Source organism: Mycteria americana, chromosome 6, assembly GCF_035582795.1.
Source record: "Mycteria americana isolate JAX WOST 10 ecotype Jacksonville Zoo and Gardens chromosome 6, USCA_MyAme_1.0, whole genome shotgun sequence".
Taxonomy (NCBI): domain Eukaryota; kingdom Metazoa; phylum Chordata; class Aves; order Ciconiiformes; family Ciconiidae; genus Mycteria; species Mycteria americana.
The window spans coordinates 46,473,049-46,493,405 of NC_134370.1; the positions used below are offsets into that span (position 1 = coordinate 46,473,049).

The 20,357-nt window shown below is 54.5% G+C and overlaps 5 non-coding genes across 5 annotated transcripts; 4 read left to right on the forward strand and 1 right to left on the reverse strand.

The window, feature by feature from the left end:
- Nucleotides 1-1,343: 1,343 nt before the first annotated feature.
- Nucleotides 1,344-1,415, forward strand: TRNAG-UCC (transfer RNA glycine (anticodon UCC)). The gene has a single exon. It is a non-coding gene; the product is annotated as a tRNA-Gly (tRNA).
- A 6,616-nt stretch (nt 1,416-8,031) lies between these two features.
- On the reverse strand, nt 8,032-8,103 carry TRNAQ-CUG (transfer RNA glutamine (anticodon CUG)). The gene has a single exon. It is a non-coding gene; the product is annotated as a tRNA-Gln (tRNA).
- Nucleotides 8,104-11,764: 3,661 nt separating this feature from the next.
- On the forward strand, nt 11,765-11,846 carry TRNAS-AGA (transfer RNA serine (anticodon AGA)). Its single transcript has one exon. It is a non-coding gene; the product is annotated as a tRNA-Ser (tRNA).
- A 1,519-nt stretch (nt 11,847-13,365) lies between these two features.
- TRNAM-CAU (transfer RNA methionine (anticodon CAU)) lies at nt 13,366-13,437 on the forward strand. Its single transcript has one exon. It is a non-coding gene; the product is annotated as a tRNA-Met (tRNA).
- A 1,734-nt stretch (nt 13,438-15,171) lies between these two features.
- TRNAG-UCC (transfer RNA glycine (anticodon UCC)) lies at nt 15,172-15,243 on the forward strand. Its single transcript has one exon. It is a non-coding gene; the product is annotated as a tRNA-Gly (tRNA).
- Nucleotides 15,244-20,357: the final 5,114 nt, after the last annotated feature.

Here is a 20,357-nt window from a genome sequence, read left to right on the forward strand (position 1 = left end):
TGGGAAACACCAATGGGATTGACTCAACCACCTGGGGGCTTTCTCTGTCCTAGTCTGTTTGCTGCTGTGCCCACTTGTAGGTCCAGCCAGGGGCAGGGCCAAGCAGGTATTCCCAGTGGGCACTGTATTGGCTTATACGTGGCTAGGGGTTGGTAGTGGAGGGGAGAGGGGGTGCTGCAGGGTGGCCTCTGTGAGAAGAGGTAAGGGGCTGCCCTGTGCCAGACACAGCCAGTTCCATCTCCACAGTGGACCCACCGCACGACACAGCTGAGCCAGCAGCAAAGTTTGTGGCGCCTCTGTGAAAACATATTCCAGAAAGGGCAGAAGACGCTGGGCAGAGAGAGGAGGAAGGAGCAAAAAGAGTGGGGAAGAGCAGAGGGAAGACGCATTCCCCCTGCACCGCTTGGGCAGGTAAGGGAGTCTGGCGTGAAGGAGTTTACTCTGCGTGAAGGAGTTGAGCCTGGGACAGGGGAGAGGAAAGGCGGTGGTTTATGTTCGTCTTTCTGTTTCTCACTACGTGAAGCCGTTTTAATCGGCAAAAAAATTAATTTTCCCCAAGTCAAGCCTGATTTGCCCACAACAGTTTTTGCCAAGCCACGTCCTTGTGTTTATCTTGACCCATGAGATTTCTTATACTGTTTTCAGTGCTCCGCATCCCCCTGAGGGTGGGGAAAGGAGGGAGCAGCTGGGGGGGTGTTTGGCTGTTAGGTAGGCTTGCACCACCACAGGTACATACACACGAGCGCACGTACACTTGCGTAGTACCTGCACAGCTGGCACACGTATGAACGCGGGTGGCGAGCGGCACCATTACCAGCACCCCGAAAAGCAGCACCAGCACTCACACAAGCGTGAGCGACACAGATGGCCCAACCCCGTTCTTTCCCTCCGGCTGCTCAGGACTGGAGATCAGTACTGGACACACACACCCCCTCCCTCCCACATGCACAGCAGCAGGTCCCTTGAACCCTGGGCCGTACCATAGGTCTGCGCAGAGTCCGTGCGCGGAGCTCAGTCCTGGTGTGTCCAGTGTCCTGCTCCAACCCTGGGCAGTCCCTGCTGCTGATCTCCCCTAGTCGGCAGCTAGTGCAGCTTGAGATCTCACACACAGAGAAGAATGCACACATCCCAGCAGCTTGAGGTCGTGTGTACAGGGAAGGAGGAGGCAGGCCAGTCTCTCATGTGGAGGAGCAGGAGGCAGGCGAGTCTCTCGTGTGGAGGAGCAGGAGGCAAACAAGTTTGTGAAGTGGGAGAGGAGGAGGCAGGCGAGACTGGGAAACGGAGGAGCAGCAGGCAGGCCAGGCTCTGGGCTGGAGGAGCAGGAGGCAGCACTGCATACAGGTGCGTTGGTGGTATAGTGGTGAGCATAGCTGCCTTCCAAGCAGTTGACCCAGGTTCGATTCCTGGCCAACGCAGACAAGCTTTTCTTCAGCCCGGCTCCAGGGTGCCTTGCATCTGCTGCAGGCAGCCTCTCCTGACTGGTGTGATCAGAGCAGCACAGAGGCCCCCTAACCCTGGGCGAGAGAGGCACCGGCCCGTGCCCCGTCCTGTCCCTCTCCTCCCTCCAAGGATGCCTCTACTTCCTCTAGCCAGGGTCTCTCTCTTCATCCCTGGTGCTCCCTGGTTTCTCTGCCAGGGACCCCAGATGGTACAGTGCTGATACAGTGTACAGCTGTAAGGGCCCCGGCTGGCTGGCTGGCTTTCGGATGAGATCAGTGCTTTCTGCCAGCTGTGGGGGCTCCAGGCTGGGCTCCTCGCTGTGGTGCTGGTCTGGCCCAGAGCTGGACCTGCTGCTGCTGCTGCCCGTTGCACCTGGCAAGAAAAGCATGATGCTGTGGCAAGGTACAGATGCCTAGGTGGTGGTCAAGGAACACACTGTGCTTCATGAGGCCAGGCGTGCAATTCGGGGGCGGTAGGAGGAGACCTGTTCTTCATGTAATGTCTCAAAAACCTGTCTGTCTGATCTGAAGTAAAAATGGAGTGAATTTGCTCTCCATCCTCCGCCATCTTTTCCATCTATCCAGTGCTGACTGGTCAAACGTGGGGTTTCATCCCCTTCAGAGGGGATGCTGGTATGCACAATGCCTGTGTTCAGAGCACAGCGTTATTTCCTCTACAGCACTCTTGCCTGACAACAGATCCTGGTACAGATTGTAACTTGGTTTGAAATCCTCTAACAAACAAGAGCTCACGTCTCAGAGACCCTGTGTCTCCAGCACACGTGCAGAGCCGCTGGCCTACCCTGTTCAGGCTCCAGCATTGCAGAGGCATCCTGAAGTTTACTGGAATTGGGTGTAACGATGTTCCTGGTAACTGAGAACTGAGACACCCTCATTTGTCTTGCAGCTTATGGCCGGTGGGCCAAGGGAAACACAAGGAGCCTCTCTCAACTAGACTCTCAACCTGAAGGGGGCAGAGCTTCTCAAGCGACTGATTCCAGGGTTGCTTAAAGCAACAAAAGCAATGTTCTTCACTATGCTGAGAGTCAAAACACCAGTCCGGACGGTGGGGTTGTATGCAGGGTTTGGGTTAGTGCAGAAATTACAGGCTGTCACTGGCAATGCTACAAGCAGGTGGAGTTACAAAGAGGGTCACCATTATTGCGCGTGCTCTCTTCCCTACTGAAATGCCCACCCTAAGCCCATCTTGCAGTCACACTGCTTACGTCCAGACCTGACAAGCAGCGCTTTCCTCCTTTCCGCTCCATATTCATCCCCTGGAGTTTTTTCCCACAACTTCTCTGAAAGAGAGAAGTGCCATGACTGTTTTTCATATATGAAGTTTGCCAATAACAGTTCAGAGACTGAGAAGTTAACTCAAAAGCTCTGTATTAACGTTCACGTCTGAACAGTTGTCTGAAAAACCTCCCTGGGAAACTGGTTCCCTCCTGTGACCATCCTCACAGCAAAATAGGGTTACCGCGTGTGACATTCCTTGTATTTCCACCTCTGCCCTTTGCTTCTTGCCCTCTCACTGTGCACCGGTGACAAGAGGATGGCTCTCTCTTCTTTACTCCGCCTGTTCTCCCTTCTGCCCCAGGTGTTCGGAGACACACAGGAGGTGCCCCCTCAGCCCTTCCCTTCCCCAGGCTAACCAACCCCAGCTCTCCCAGCCTGTCCTTGTATGACAGATGAGCCAAGTCCTTAATCACCTCAGCGTCCCTTTGGCAGGGCTGACAGAGCCCCTAGCTGCGCAGAAATGGGAATCAGCCACACAATGACACCGGTGGAGTCCCTGTAAGGGCCCCTAGCATGCAGACATCCAGGTCTCCTGCAGAGGAAGGACACCTTGCAGAAGGCTTTCCACTTGCCGACAGGAACAGATTGGACCAAGAGAGAAAGCAGAAGCAACGGCATTCAGTCAGGAGAAGACACGCACCTGCGCCAAAGTTCATGCTCCTCGAGCAGCACTGAGTGCTGAGAGGTTTTGGTGGTGCAGCATTGAGGAGAGTAATGCATCATCTGGGAGACTAAACAGTGACCCTGGATATTCCTTTGTTCTTGGCTGCATGCTTGCACGTGGGAGGCCTTGCCTCACTGCTGAGCAGCTTAGGTGTTTTTTTTCCTCCAACACGATTGTGAGTAGCAAGGTGCATCACCAAAAGGAAAGGAGGCATAAACCTGACTTCCAAATGCCAGGACTCTGGCTGAGATTCAGGCTCAGAAAGGCAACTTGTCCCTGCCTGTTACTGAAGCCACCCTCCACAGCTCAGCTGAGCACGCGGGTCCAGTTTTTCCTACCACCTCATTAATCCTTACCACAAACCACACTTTCCTTCCTGGCACAAACATCACTCTCAGGAGGCGCCACGTTGCCAAGTCTCCTGGCGTGTTCCTTTACAGCCTGTGCCACCCACCTCTCCTATGCTGCCCCTCCGTAGCAGTACAGCAAACAGCTGTAGCCGTGCTTGCCTGCAAATGGTCAAAGGGCTCCAACCTCCTCACCTTCAGCAGGACAACAGGCGGACTGGTGGCCTTCAAACCCATGGAAGAGTGTTGTCATCTCAGCCCAGTTCATAAGCCTGCTTCTGTCTTCTGCCAGGAGGGACTCAGGGCAGGCACTGAAAAGTCAGTGAAAAGTCACTGCTTCCTGAGCATTCATGCAAGGCCCGCTGGGTACAGTGGCAGAAGAAATGAGGTCAGCTCTCGAGTGCTTTCAGTGGCAGGACTCAAGGCTGACCATGAGAGACATCACAGGGTGCTCTGATATCGGTTCAGGGCGCTTCACCCACAACTAGCAGTGCTCCATGCCTGGGGACACTCGATGCCATGGGAGAGGGCAAGTTTTTCCCTCCACCGTTTACAGCAGAAAGTAGTAAGCTCAGGACAGAGTCTCCAGCTATGCTGCACAAAGTCTTTAATGAGAAGGAGCAAATGCAGTGGCACAGAACAGAGACCAAGAAACACGTCTGCAGGGTTCAGGGAGGCACAGAGAACGGCCCATTTCCCAAGGACAAGCTCCACACAAAGCGCTTGCCTTTTCCCATTCTGCTCTACCTGCTGGCAATCCCAGCCCATCATATGGATTGCCTTTGTCACGCTGCCATCTTCATGGTGAGCGTGGCCAGGAGATTTTACGTGCGTTCGCGTCATATGGATTGCCTTTGTCACGCTGCCATCCTCATGGCGAGCGTGGCCACCAGTCACGGTCAAATTCAGCCATGAGGAATATCTCAAGTCAACTCTCAAGGGGCTAGAGGGAAGCCCCTGGTGGGCAGGAGTGAGGGCCACGAAGGCCTTGCTTACGCTCATCAGGCTCTGCCACGGCCTGTTCTTTCTGCCCATGAGCCCAGGGAACAAAGGCAGATTCATAACGACGAAGAGCAGACCAGAGAGTCAGGCAGGTCTCTCTCAAGTGGAGATCTCTGGGGATCTCCATAGCCGTGGCCCTCGATGCTTCTTCCAGCCGGGGGTCCTGGCTCAGCTTGGAAGTGGAGAACCTGTTGGAAACAAGCAAATCCAGGTGTAGGAAGAGCTGGAATGAGGCTACGAGCTCTGGCATCCCTGGCATGCCTGAAGCTGGGGCACCATGTCCACCGAAGTCCACAGCACCATTGTGGGCCGTGTGCAAACTCATGTTTGCTGGGAGTTCAGGGTTTTTCCCAACTCTTCCACATCACAATGCCTCCCAGGTGCTCTGGGACACTGATCCAATGTCTCTTTGTGTTTGAAAAGTAGGGAATGGGCCACCCCATCCCTGGCCCAGGAAAAAGAGCCGTGAGCTTTTGGCTCCTTGCCCTGAGCCTCTCCTCAAAGGAGGCCATCCAGGCCTTTGGCCTCTGGGATGAACTTGCTGAGCAAAACAGACCAATTTGGGCGCGGGTCTCTGTCAGGGAAGGACGCGGGCATCTCTTTCATCACCCTCCTACGTGTTGATTTCCTTGTTTCCTACAGGTTCTCCGCTTTCCAGGCTGAGCCCAGATCCCTGGTTGGAAGAAGCGTGAGGACCTGGTGAAGTCGCCACGGGACATGGCTATGGAGATCCCAGGGAGAAGTCACTTGAGTGAGACCTGCCTGAGCCTCTGGCCTACTCTTCGTCCTTACGAATCCGCCTTCGTTCCCTGGGCTCGAGGGAGGGCAGAAAAAACAGGCTGTGGCACAGCCTGACGGGCGTAAGCAAGATCTTCGTGGCCCTCGCTCCTGCCCGGAAAAGGGCGGCTTTCCTCCAGCCCGCAACGGCCCTTCCTTGCCGTTGAGCTTTGCCACATCCCTGGAGACGTGAGTCTCTTCTCCCGTATGGGATTGTGCAGTCTGGATGTCCTGCCTGAACTTACCCCACTGTATTCTGCATATCTACTATGACCGGCAGGAAGAGATGTCTCTCAGAGTTAGCTTCTCAGAGAGCTGCAGCGCCTTCCTTTACTGAACAATGAAATGGTACTTTATGCGAGACAGAGGCATTCCCTGAAACCTTCCAGAATGCGGTGCAGCAAGGAGCCAGCAGAGTTACTTTGGCTTGGGGCTTGCTTGTTCGGTTGTTGCAGACTGAACTGGGAGTACCCAAAATGTCCATGGGATGGCAGCAAGAGAACATCCATGGAGTTTTCCGTTTCTTCTCGCTCAGCTGTCCACTCTCCAGATGCTCTTTCAGCAGCTGCTCAGCCCGACAAATGGAACCTTCGTCTCCCAAACAGAAAGCAACCTTAATCCGTGCCTCCTGAGGCGTGCTAAGCCTGCACAGGAAAAGGGGGAAAATGCAGAAGAAAGAGCAGGTGTGGGTGGTCGGGAGGGGAGCTTATGGCCAGTGGGCCAAGGGAAAGACAAGTAGCCTCTCTCAACTAGACTCGCTACCTCAAGGGGACGAAGCTTCTCAAATCTCTGATTCCAGGGTTGCATAAAGAGAAAACCAACGTTCTTCAGTGTGCTGACAGTCAAAACATCAGTCTGGGCGGTGGGGTCGTATGCGGGCCTTGGGTTAGTGCAGAATTTACAGACTCCCACTCTGTCATTGGCAATGCCACAAGCAGGTGGAGTTACAAAGAGGGGGATCGTGATTGCGCATGCTCTGATTGCGCCCTACTGAAATGCCCACCCTAAGCCCATCTTGCAGTCACGCTGCCTGCGTCCAGACCTGAAAACCTGAAAAGCAGCGCTTTCCTCCTTTCCACGCCGTATTCATTCCCTGGAGTATATTAACATTCACGTCTGAACAGCTGTTATCAATCCACAATTCCTGTAACCTCGTCCACCACTCGTAAAGCCTAAAACGGCCCGTGGCTCCACGTTTAACCACAGAACACCTTCTTTTGAATGGTGTCACGCAACACTATGGGGACAGGCAGCCTTTTTAGGCACCCTCGGTAGAATGTTGTTGGAATCAATCGTGTCTCATCCTGACGACTCTCCTGGGTGCCCAGGACCCCTTCAACGGAGAAGGGGGTACGTGACCCGTGGCTAAAGGCCGCCTGCCCAACAAGATGGCCTACCAGGGGTTAGGAGTAGGAGGCACCGGTCACGATGGCATCTGGCAACTGAAATTATTTTTACGCTCCGGTACAGGAAACTTGTGTAACTTTTCGTGTCTCCCACTATGCTCTTTTCCAATAAAGGCAGGAGGAGAAAATGAAGACTGGAGACTGAGACAGCTTGTCCTGGGTCTTCGCTGCCAGCTTTACCAGAGCCCGGGGTTTAAGACGAGCCCCTGCCTGGGGATGCTGGTGGCTTTGCCCTGGAGAGGCGGTTGGTGCCAGGCCTGTACTTGGCTCCTGGGCACAGCATCTGGCCTGGTCACTACATGGTGGGAGGGGAGGGCTCGGCGCTACGGAGCTCCTCCAGAGCCCTGCAATGCCCGGGGCTCCTGGGGGGGGGGGGGGCGCTGCACGAGGCCCTGATAGTGCTATGCCTTCCTACAAATGTGGCTGGGGATGAGAGCGGGGTGGTTTTTGCCCATCTACCCCGTGCCTCTCCCCTGTGGGTATCCAAGTGAAGCCCTGGACGTTCTCCCAGCCTTTGGCTCGCAGCAGACACCTTTGTCTGACCCACATCTCTGCCCAGCTGGGCTCCCGACAGCGTGCAAGGCCAGAGGCGCATGGGCAAGCCACTCTCTGGTGGTCTTTCCAGCTTCTGGGGAGAACGGCAACCCCGCTGGTCCCATCTGCAAAACCAGACCCTGCAGAAAGGCCAAGGAGGAAGCAGGCAAATGTCTGGACGTGGAGGACTCAGCCCAGCGGGGCTTCCAGCGTCTTTGAGATTTATTGCTTCCTGTAACCCACGTGTGCGCAGCCATCCACAGGATTCGGGGCCTGGGAGCCACCTGGCCTCCTGTGTGGGTCAGCCTGGCGTGAGCAGTAGTAGCTCCCAGGTGCTGGGGAGCTCTGGGAGATCTCTGGCTGCCCACTGAAGCCTGTAAGGGGGGCACAAAGTGTCCTCCCCACAGTGTGCCCCGGCGAGGAGCAGCACTGGAGGCTCCTGTGGTAGGAGCAGTTACCATGACTCTGTGGAAGCAAATGGGCTGGAGACTGTGGCAGACTAAGCAGGCAAGGGGATAAGGAGTAAGCATGCTGAGGAAAGCCCTGAGGGAGCCAAAAGGTTGAGGTCCCACTGAGATTTGAACTCAGATCGCTGGATTCAGAGTCCAGAGTGCTCACCATTACACCATGGGACCCCCTAGACATGTGCTGTCTTACCCCTGTGGCCACCCCAGCTGAGCCATATGCTCCTGGCTGAGCCTGGCCGTCTCTCCATCTCCCAGGTGCAGCCTTCCTCCAGGGCCGCCGGGCACTCTCTGCTCACACAGGGCCTTTCGAGGGAGTGGCAGAGCTCTTTGCACAAGCCTGGCATGCCCTCTCTTACAAGACCCAGGCTGATAACCTGTGAGAACCTTGCTTTCGCCTAATTAGACCTGGTTATGAAGTTTCCACCTTAACCTCTTCAACACTGCACCTCACAGAGTACCTTCATGGCCCAGTGATGGGTCGTTCGATGCTTGCACTTGTGGTCTCTGCTGCTGCCTCCCTTCACCCCCGTGTCGGACAGCCTGCCCGTCTGCCTGTGTAAGTTACTGCCTCTCTCCTGTTTCCCACCTTGTAGCTCATACTAAGCAGCCATTAACCAGATATCCTTACTCTCGGTTGCAGTCCTAGCCGAGCTCCTGAGCTTGCCGAATGAGGCGAACAAGAGAGAGGGCAGCGGACGAGGTTCAGCAGAGGGAAGGGCCGGCAGAAGGTGCCTGATGCTGATGCTCACACGATCAGTGCTTGTGGAAGCGTATGTAAGGAATAGGCTCGTGCTACGTCTATACATCTTTCCACTGAAGTCTGTCACTGCGTGAAACCAGGAGACTGGGTCTACGTTAAGGTATACTAGAGAAAACATGCACTTCAGCTGCGCTGGAAGGGACCTTAGCAGGTACTGGTGATTACCAATATGGTGGTGAAGTGCAAGGGCCTGCTCAACCGGATCCGTGTTTCCCAGTGTAAAACGGTCACACCAGCTTCAGACACAAAACAGTGTGTCACCTGTCACAGCAGAGCTGAATGATCTACATGAGCTTCCTCTGCTCAAAAGTCAACAGAACAACAACCTACAACCCTGCAAATAGACTTTGATGATATCAAAGTGATTGATATCACCTGAACCTGTCAATTGTTTTTGGAAATTGTAGCTTTGCTCTGGGATTTTACATTTGAATTTATATTATTACTGGTCGTATACTAACCCGTAAGAATTATTCTATGATACGGCCTTAGGTAATGAAGGAGTATGAGGAATATGTGGCTCTAAGACCCATAAGATACTGCCTGTTAATTGGACTGGCACTGGTACATAAGGATGGTTGGGTTTTTTTCCCGGCATCTCAATGCTTCCAGACCTCTTCCGGAGTGACAGACACAACTTACCCCAAAGCACTTACCAAGCAAAGTACAAAATGCTCTGTGCAACAGCCACTTGTTATTTGACAAACTGGCTTCCGCCAGTTTGCACAAACTTTCCTCCCCTGGCTAGGCGTATCAGAATTAGAAAGGGCTGTTGTAAACATATCTGCTGTAACAGAAGACATGGGTAATGCTATGGTTAACACTATTTCAGCCTTACAGTTAGAGGTAGAACAAGAATCTCAGGTAGCCCTGCAAAACAGCGCGGCGTTGGATTATGTACTTGTCGCTCAAGGAAGTGTACGTGTATTAGTTAACACCACTTGCCGTACATACGCAGACCAAGATCAGAGAATAGAAATGGACATACATAAAACTCGAGGTGAACTTCAGACACTGCATGATATACCTGGAGAAATAAACCCCTTTTGACTGGTGGGAATGACTCCCAAACATAGAAGGATGGTGAGGAAAAACTGCTTAAGGTAGCATTGAAGTATATTTTGTTGAGACTATTAACTTTGGTGGTTGTGTATATATTTGGTTCAGCTGATCTTACGTTGTAGCAAATTGGTAGGAACAAGGCATGGCTCAAGCAGAGGCCAGAACAATGATGCTGAATATATTAGAGGGTAAGGAAGAAGAAAAGGAAGAAGTGCTTGGACTAATGACTACAAATTATCATAAAATCTAGAGGCCAGAACAGGTGATGGGACAGTCCGGCCCACGTGGTGATTGATCCTGGGCTCCCAGGAGTCTGTGGCCCTCCTACCATTGTCAGGATCTTTAAGAGAAAGATGGTATGAGAGTAGAAGTCTCGGAAAGTCTCATAGGCCCTTGCAGGCCTCAATAGTTTAAAAAACCCCATTTTCAGCTAATGGTCTTGCCAGTCAGCACAATCTACTTTACAACGGAGTGGATTATTTGTAAGAGGACGCACTGTCTAGAGCGTCCTTTTCTGAAGGTGCCTGAAAATGAGCTGTAAACAAAAGAAGGAGGGAGCGAAGGGAAGCGAGGTGAAACGAATTTTTTTGGAAATGGAAATAGATAGGAAGCATCAGGAGAAAGTTTAATCCCTTGCAATGATTTCTGTGAGTAATTACTACTCACAAAAGCCGCGGGGGGATGATCGGTAAATTCAAATTGCAGCTGCTCAGCAATGGTAAATTGTGACCAACAAATGATCTGGCATGGAGGGCAAGAAGGCCTAACTGCAGAACTGGCTGGGTGCAGGAATGCTAGAGACAGAAGGACTCCCTGCAAGGGAGTGAAGTTTCCCTTGCTGATGAGATAAGGATTATGGCAATGTTGTCCTGTAGGAATCCTGGAACGCGAGCGCTCAGGGGCCACCTTTGATCAGCCAGGGGATGCACCCAATGCCAGGCTGAGGTGGCTGATAGCGACGCTCACATGATCGGTGCTGGTGCAACTGTATATGAGGAAACGGCTCGTGCTGCATGTTTGCAGACTCCATGTAGAAACTCTTATGGAGGTAGGACTCTGTCCAAAGCATTGCTCACTAAATCTTTATATTTAAGTGCAAACGTATGTTTAATTCACCTCAAGGGGTGCAATAAAAATTCCCCAACAACAGACATTGCCAGATGCACCACCTCCACGCTGACTCCTTTAAAACCACTTTCCAAATATTCGTGCTCCAGAGTAAAAAGGGAACCAGAGCTGCCTCCGCCTAGTGAGGAAAATGAAGACTTTTGCAGATCATTTGGCTTTCTGGTTCCTGCTCAGGCACTGGACGTCCCTTGCCAGTGCTGGCAAAAAGATCTAGACATACCTATTCCACCAAAACAAACTCTCTCCTGTCTCCCACCAAGTCACCCCACGACCTCCCATTTATTCTCCCTTTGCGCCTCCTCACTTCTCCTCAGCCAGACTCCACCTTGCCTTTCCCATGTATCTCTCCCACTCTTACAAGCCATTCCCCCTACGCACCAACAACCTGCATGGCAGTCGTGGTCTTTCTTCAAGGACGTAGACACCACCCTACGTCCCCAAGAGGCTGGAGGTGCTGCCTGGAGGCCACCGTCTTCCCTGCAGGAGTGTCCTCACCATAGTGCTCACATCAGGCTTGGAGTCCCCCTCTGACAAATTTGAGAAGCAACCACCTCACAACTACCACCATCCCTGGTTGCCTCCACACAGGTGCCTTCCCTTCTTCCCTGGAAGCAGATGAGATGCCAGCTGGGGAGTGAAACCACCCCCACATGGCAGGATATCCCAGACGCCCAGCTGAGGACAAGGCAGTGGAGCTGCAGCTGTAGCTCCTGGGGTTACGCCTCTCAAGGCCTCTGGAAGCCTGCGGCCAGGTGCCTGTCATGCTCAGCGCAGATCCCAACTGCAGGGCTTCCAGTGGAACAGTGCCTTGAAACTCCCAGGGAGGCAGGTGTCATTGCAGAGGGCGTGTGATCAGCAGGGCAGAGAGGGCTGGAGCAGGTAGTTGTGGCCGAGTGGTGAAGGCGATGGACTAGAAATCCATTGGGGTTTCCCCGCGCAGGTTCGAATCCTGCCAACTACGGGGCACAGTCCCCTTTTGGGCTCCCTGCAATTGACCCCGCTGCAGCTGTGGGACTCGGCCCCGCAGAGCCCAGGGACACAGCAAAACCCCCTGGCGGTCCACGCCTCCCCCAAGAAATGCCTGGATGGATGGGAAATCTTGCTCCCATTTACAAGGTGAGGAAGTGAGGGGAAGAGAAAGGGCCAGCACTGAACGTGAGCCATGAAAGAGGTCCTTCTGCGCACACGTGGCCCTCATTGCTAGTGATGATAGCCCGCCTGGATGGTGCAGCATCTTAAGGAAGAAGGAAACCCTGAGAGGATTTCCCTGAGAGGGCCCATGTGGAGAGGCCAGAGAAAAAGAAGGTGATAAAAGCCCATTGCTAGCGAGTGCATGGTTTGTCCCCCGCAGCCATGCCACTGAAAGCGGGGGATGCGAATGGCAAGATGCTAACTGCAATACAGCTTGCTTAGACGAACAAATGCTACGTGAGACGATGAACTTTTAACCTCAGAGCTGACATGACCTGAAGACCCAGCCTAAACTGCCTCTCACCTGCTGAGAACACACAATACTGACGATAAAAAGAATAGGAGATTTGCCTTAGGAAGCTAGGCGTATAAGCACGGCCTCGGTGCATAATCAGATTCCCCTGATTGGTTATGCGTGCTCACATCTGCACACCCAGCCCTCTCTGTCCTGCCTTTGCTCTGTCTCCTCTGCCTGGCTCGGCATGCTCTGGCATGTGGATGGTACAGAGAACCAGCAGACACACGCACAAAGGCGCAGGCATCAGCACTGCCACCCCATCCCTCGCCCTCACCAACAGGCTCTACCAGCTCAGCCTGACCAGAGCATTTCTGGGACCCCTGGCGGCGTCTAAGGCTGGCCACCACCCAGTCCAGCTGGGCTGACCCTGTCCTGGGGAGGCTGGGCGCCACCTCCAGCCCCAGCAGTGTTGGGCAGGTCAGGCACAGAGAGGGCGGGGTTTCCCTGACTCCCTGCAAGGCTGTGTGGTGGGAGAGGCAGCCCTCTGCTGTCCCAGAGCAGCAAGGGCAGGGCTGCGCCAGGAGGGAGGACAAGCCGGGAGCTGTAGAGTAGCGCAGCACCACGCAGACCGAGCAAGGCACTCGCAGACAGGCATAGTGCTGCAGCCCCCAGGGAGCTGGGTTTCTGGGCAGGGTTGCAGCCCTCGTGACCTCACTGGGGAGCAGCTCCTCTTCTTCGCCCCGCAAAGCAGTGAGGCTGCCCCCCCGCACTGGGGTTTCCTTTAGCGCCTGCAGAGCCCGCTTGGGTGGTCAAAGAGAAAGTCCCCGCCCAGGGTTATGGGCGGGAGATGTGGGCAGAAGGGCAAAGCAAGGCCCTTGTGCTTCCCACCCCAGGCCCACTGCCACTGAGCTTCCCAGGGAGACGTTTTTCCTGCCTGGTCGTGGGCGCAGGTAAGAGGAAGGGAAAGCGGCGTGAGCACAAGCGCTGGTGCTGGCAGTGCCAGGGAGGGTCAGGCAGGGCTGTGGGAGGCCTCAGCAAAGGTGCTGGGGGGAGCAGAGTGGCGCAGCGGAAGCGTGCTGGGCCCATAACCCAGAGGTCGATGGATCGAAACCATCCTCTGCTAAGTGCTTTTTGTTCCTGCTCCTGACAACCGCTGCCTCTCCCTTGCATCTTACAGCATCTTACACCTGCACTGCTGCGCTCCTGCTCCCTGGGCACCCCACGCCCACGGCTCTCCCACTCCCTCAGCCCCTTCTCTCTGCCACTGCCACCTTCTCCTTTGCTTCCTTAGCAGCCAGCACTCCCAAAGTGACCCTCAGCAAGGCAGGCTGGGGTGGGTGTGGAGCAGCAGGCAGAGCACAGCACAGAGCTCCCCCCCCCGCGAGGCAGTGGGCGTCCTGGGGGGACAGGCGTTTCTCCCTTCCCATCAGGCAGCTCAATCCCCAACTTCCCAGCCACAAGCGAGGACCTCCAGGGCTCTGCGGGTAGGGAGGAGGACAAGCCTGGTACTCGTTTGGGAAACACCAATGGGATTGACTCAACCACCTGGGGGCTTTCTCTGTCCTAGTCTGTTTGCTGCTGTGCCCACTTGTAGGTCCAGCCAGGGGCAGGGCCAAGCAGGTATTCCCAGTGGGCACTGTATTGGCTTATACGTGGCTAGGGGTTGGTAGTGGAGGGGAGAGGGGGTGCTGCAGGGTGGCCTCTGTGAGAAGAGGTAAGGGGCTGCCCTGTGCCAGACACAGCCAGTTCCATCTCCACAGTGGACCCACCGCACGACACAGCTGAGCCAGCAGCAAAGTTTGTGGCGCCTCTGTGAAAACATATTCCAGAAAGGGCAGAAGACGCTGGGCAGAGAGAGGAGGAAGGAGCAAAAAGAGTGGGGAAGAGCAGAGGGAAGACGCATTCCCCCTGCACCGCTTGGGCAGGTAAGGGAGTCTGGCGTGAAGGAGTTTACTCTGCGTGAAGGAGTTGAGCCTGGGACAGGGGAGAGGAAAGGCGGTGGTTTATGTTCGTCTTTCTGTTTCTCACTACGTGAAGCCGTTTTAATCGGCAAAAAAATTAATTTTCCCCAAGTCAAGCCTGATTTGCCCACAACAGTTTTTGCCAAGCCACGTCCTTGTGTTTATCTTGACCCATGAGATTTCTTATACTGTTTTCAGTGCTCCGCATCCCCCTGAGGGTGGGGAAAGGAGGGAGCAGCTGGGGGGGTGTTTGGCTGTTAGGTAGGCTTGCACCACCACAGGTACATACACACGAGCGCACGTACACTTGCGTAGTACCTGCACAGCTGGCACACGTATGAACGCGGGTGGCGAGCGGCACCATTACCAGCACCCCGAAAAGCAGCACCAGCACTCACACAAGCGTGAGCGACACAGATGGCCCAACCCCGTTCTTTCCCTCCGGCTGCTCAGGACTGGAGATCAGTACTGGACACACACACCCCCTCCCTCCCACATGCACAGCAGCAGGTCCCTTGAACCCTGGGCCGTACCATAGGTCTGCGCAGAGTCCGTGCGCGGAGCTCAGTCCTGGTGTGTCCAGTGTCCTGCTCCAACCCTGGGCAGTCCCTGCTGCTGATCTCCCCTAGTCGGCAGCTAGTGCAGCTTGAGATCTCACACACAGAGAAGAATGCACACATCCCAGCAGCTTGAGGTCGTGTGTACAGGGAAGGAGGAGGCAGGCCAGTCTCTCATGTGGAGGAGCAGGAGGCAGGCGAGTCTCTCGTGTGGAGGAGCAGGAGGCAAACAAGTTTGTGAAGTGGGAGAGGAGGAGGCAGGCGAGACTGGGAAACGGAGGAGCAGCAGGCAGGCCAGGCTCTGGGCTGGAGGAGCAGGAGGCAGCACTGCATACAGGTGCGTTGGTGGTATAGTGGTGAGCATAGCTGCCTTCCAAGCAGTTGACCCAGGTTCGATTCCTGGCCAACGCAGACAAGCTTTTCTTCAGCCCGGCTCCAGGGTGCCTTGCATCTGCTGCAGGCAGCCTCTCCTGACTGGTGTGATCAGAGCAGCACAGAGGCCCCCTAACCCTGGGCGAGAGAGGCACCGGCCCGTGCCCCGTCCTGTCCCTCTCCTCCCTCCAAGGATGCCTCTACTTCCTCTAGCCAGGGTCTCTCTCTTCATCCCTGGTGCTCCCTGGTTTCTCTGCCAGGGACCCCAGATGGTACAGTGCTGATACAGTGTACAGCTGTAAGGGCCCCGGCTGGCTGGCTGGCTTTCGGATGAGATCAGTGCTTTCTGCCAGCTGTGGGGGCTCCAGGCTGGGCTCCTCGCTGTGGTGCTGGTCTGGCCCAGAGCTGGACCTGCTGCTGCTGCTGCCCGTTGCACCTGGCAAGAAAAGCATGATGCTGTGGCAAGGTACAGATGCCTAGGTGGTGGTCAAGGAACACACTGTGCTTCATGAGGCCAGGCGTGCAATTCGGGGGCGGTAGGAGGAGACCTGTTCTTCATGTAATGTCTCAAAAACCTGTCTGTCTGATCTGAAGTAAAAATGGAGTGAATTTGCTCTCCATCCTCCGCCATCTTTTCCCTCTATCCAGTGCTGACTGGTCAAACGTGGGGTTTCATCCCCTTCAGAGGGGATGCTGGTATGCACAATGCCTGTGTTCAGAGCACAGCGTTATTTCCTCTACAGCACTCTTGCCTGACAACAGATCCTGGTACAGATTGTAACTTGGTTTGAAATCCTCTAACAAACAAGAGCTCACGTCTCAGAGACCCTGTGTCTCCAGCACACGTGCAGAGCCGCTGGCCTACCCTGTTCAGGCTCCAGCATTGCAGAGGCATCCTGAAGTTTACTGGAATTGGGTGTAACGATGTTCCTGGTAACTGAGAACTGAGACACCCTCATTTGTCTTGCAGCTTATGGCCGGTGGGCCAAGGGAAACACAAGGAGCCTCTCTCAACTAGACTCTCAACCTGAAGGGGGCAGAGCTTCTCAAGCGACTGATTCCAGGGTTGCTTAAAGCAACAAAAGCAATGTTCTTCACTATGCTGAGAGTCAAAACACCAGTCCGGACGGTGGGGTTGTATGCAGGGTTTGGGTTAGTGCAGAAATTACAGGCTGTCACTGGCAATGCTACAAGCAGGTGGAGTTACAAAGAGGGTCACCATTATTGCGCGTGCTCTCTTCCCTACTGAAATGCCCACCCTAAGCCCATCTTGCAGTCACACTGCTTACGTCCAGACCTGACAAGCAGCGCTTTCCTCCTTTCCGCTCCATATTCATCCCCTGGAGTTTTTTCCCACAACTTCTCTGAAAGAGAGAAGTGCCATGACTGTTTTTCATATATGAAGTTTGCCAATAACAGTTCAGAGACTGAGAAGTTAACTCAAAAGCTCTGTATTAACGTTCACGTCTGAACAGTTGTCTGAAAAACCTCCCTGGGAAACTGGTTCCCTCCTGTGACCATCCTCACAGCAAAATAGGGTTACCGCGTGTGACATTCCTTGTATTTCCACCTCTGCCCTTTGCTTCTTGCCCTCTCACTGTGCACCGGTGACAAGAGGATGGCTCTCTCTTCTTTACTCCGCCTGTTCTCCCTTCTGCCCCAGGTGTTCGGAGACACACAGGAGGTGCCCCCTCAGCCCTTCCCTTCCCCAGGCTAACCAACCCCAGCTCTCCCAGCCTGTCCTTGTATGACAGATGAGCCAAGTCCTTAATCACCTCAGCGTCCCTTTGGCAGGGCTGACAGAGCCCCTAGCTGCGCAGAAATGGGAATCAGCCACACAATGACACCGGTGGAGTCCCTGTAAGGGCCCCTAGCATGCAGACATCCAGGTCTCCTGCAGAGGAAGGACACCTTGCAGAAGGCTTTCCACTTGCCGACAGGAACAGATTGGACCAAGAGAGAAAGCAGAAGCAACGGCATTCAGTCAGGAGAAGACACGCACCTGCGCCAAAGTTCATGCTCCTCGAGCAGCACTGAGTGCTGAGAGGTTTTGGTGGTGCAGCATTGAGGAGAGTAATGCATCATCTGGGAGACTAAACAGTGACCCTGGATATTCCTTTGTTCTTGGCTGCATGCTTGCACGTGGGAGGCCTTGCCTCACTGCTGAGCAGCTTAGGTGTTTTTTTTCCTCCAACACGATTGTGAGTAGCAAGGTGCATCACCAAAAGGAAAGGAGGCATAAACCTGACTTCCAAATGCCAGGACTCTGGCTGAGATTCAGGCTCAGAAAGGCAACTTGTCCCTGCCTGTTACTGAAGCCACCCTCCACAGCTCAGCTGAGCACGCGGGTCCAGTTTTTCCTACCACCTCATTAATCCTTACCACAAACCACACTTTCCTTCCTGGCACAAACATCACTCTCAGGAGGCGCCACGTTGCCAAGTCTCCTGGCGTGTTCCTTTACAACCTGTGCCACCACCTCTCCTCCAGCCCCAGCAGTGATGGGCAGTTCAGGCACAGAGAGGGCGGGGTTACCCTGACTCCCTGCAAGGCTGTGTGGTGAGAGAGGGAGCCCTCTGCTGTCCCAGAGCAGCAAGGGCAGGGCTGCGCTAGGAGGGAAGACACCTGCCTGCTGACACCACAGCAGTGCCATCCTTAATCCCACGTGTCCGTCTTCCCACTGGTGACGGTTCCATGTGTAGGTGAGGAACTGCCAGTTCAGGGAAACTTTCTGGGCTGCATCCCTACTGGTCAATCATATCCTGGTTTGGCACCTATAGTATGTGTCACTGGGCTCAAATAGGGAAGGACACATCTCAGGGCTTCTCTATTTTCAGAAGCAGAGTGCAGGGGAGCTGCCTGATGGCTAACGAGGGGGTAAAGTTGCCCCAGTCCCAAAAATGAGGAAGGATACTATCTGGGGAACCAAGAAAGTTGATGATAAGCTGCAGGAAATTCAGCAGAGGATCCTGAGGGTAGTCAGGGGCCGGGGGCTCTGGCCTTGTGAGGAGGGAGAAGACAAGGCTTTGCGGGGATCTGCAAAGGTGTCTCCCTGTGCCTAGAAGGAGGTTGCTGCAATGGCCGGAGGATGAGAGCCAGTGTTCAGAAATTGAACAGGCACTTTGTGACTGGCTACACAAACAAAAATGATCACCCTGAGGGTGCCTAAGCATGTGAAAAGGGGGCCCAGAAAGGCCGTGAAATGTCTGTCCTCAAGGTATATTATGACCCAAAAGGACAAAGCACTGATCAGGTGGTGTGAGCCTGCTCGAAGCAGGAGGATGCCCTCTCTGACTCCCTGAAATGCCTTCCAAGCAGAAGGGTTGTTGGAGGGTAAAGTGAAAGCAGGGAGAGAGGATTTCGTCGTTGAATGTTTGAAGGATGTCCAAAGAGCCGCATTTATAGGTGAGAGGCATGCAGCATGTGAGTTTTGTAGGGGAGAGTGGAAAAGTGGAATTCCCTAGGGGCTCTCCCTCCATGTTTCTGCTCTAGGCCTATCCACCTGCTACTGGTGTCCATGTGGGTATGCCCATTTCTCCTTCTACAGGAGCTGGGACATGCAGCAAGACCTGGTCACCAGGCTGAGGAGAGTCCCCAGAGGTGCAAGAAGCTTTCACTTAAGAGAGGAAGGAGGCTAAGAGAGAGAAGCCATGAAGGAGGCCACCAAGAGAGAAGAGCCTGTCAGGGGCAGGACTCGAACCCACACCTCCCAGGGAGGCTGTAACCTGAGTGCAGCACCTCAGACCACACAGCCATTCCTAATCACTGCTCCTGGTGCTGCTCTTCCCCCTGCAGCTGCCAGAGTCAGCCTGCCTCAGACAGCCTCCTCCTGGCACTGTTGCAGGGGGAGCTGGATCCTGGGAGCACCTTTGTCCTGATCCCAGCAAGGGTGACTGCAGATAGGTGGCTGCAGCTCCTACACACACTTCAGACCCCACAGGGCAGGAGACCCAGCACAGGGGCAGCGTATCACAAAGTCCAAGGCAATCCTTCATGGGAGAAACGAAAGGAACTGTCAGCAAATTATGACTCTGCACATGCCAGCATCCTGTCAAGGGGCTCCGGGCTCATGTCTACCTTTCCCATGACTTCCTCCATTCCCTCCAGAGCCTCAGGATATGGGAAGCCAAGCACTTGGACAGCAGTGCTGCCTCATGGGTGGTTCCTGGGGCAACAAGGGTGCTTCCTTCTTCCCTGCTGGGTGGAAGGCTGGGTGAGGAAGACTCTGCCACACCAACCCCTGAGGGAAATGCTGTGCCGGTCTCAAGGAGTCCGCGTGTGGGAAAGGGGCTGGAGAGTCAAGGAGAAAGGACAGGAGATGCACCAAGTGCTGAGCGGTGACTGAGCTCCAGTTCGTGTGGGGAAGAGGCTCACTTACTGCTCATGGTGCAGAGGAAGGAGGACACAGCTCTCTCTGGGACTTGTTGCTTCACGGAAGAAGCTAGACTGCAAGGCATCTCAGGAGGTCACTAGTCCAAATGCCTGCTCCAAGCAGGGCTAGCCCCAAAGCTACAGGAGGCTGCTCAGTGCCTGAGCCCCACTGAAACTTGAGTGTGACACTGAGGCATGGATAATCCCAAAGTTCTCTGGGCAGCACCTGCTCCTGGGCTTCAGCACTCCCTGGGAATCTGTGTATGGTCCAAAGCAGCCCCCGCAATCTGCTTTTGTGAAGGTGGGCCTTGCTAAAAGCCAGCTCTTTGTCTGCTGGGCTAGGAGGTGCCCAGAGGCCTGGCCATGAGGCAATGCTCAGAGGGGAGTCAAGGGGAGGGGCTCAACCACCTTATGGGAGCTGAACTTGCTGAGGGAAGCTGGGTTCTTTTGGAGCAGGAGGGGCAAGGCACTGTGGAGCCAGGCTGAAAAAAAGCTTTTCTGATTTACTGAGGCATTGAACCCGGGTCAACTGCTTGGAAGGCAGCTATACTCACCACTATATCACCAAAACAGCTGCAAGCAGTGCTGTTTCCTGCTCCACTAGGGCAGAGCCTGACCTCCCTTCTGCTCCTCCACTTTCCAGTCTCACCTGCCTCCACTCCTCCAGTTCACAAACTGGCCTTTTTCCTGCTCCTCTACATCATAGACTCACTGTCCTCCTCTTTCCAGCCCCCTGAACAGACACAACCTCAAGCTGCTGGGATGTGTGTGTGCTTCTCTGT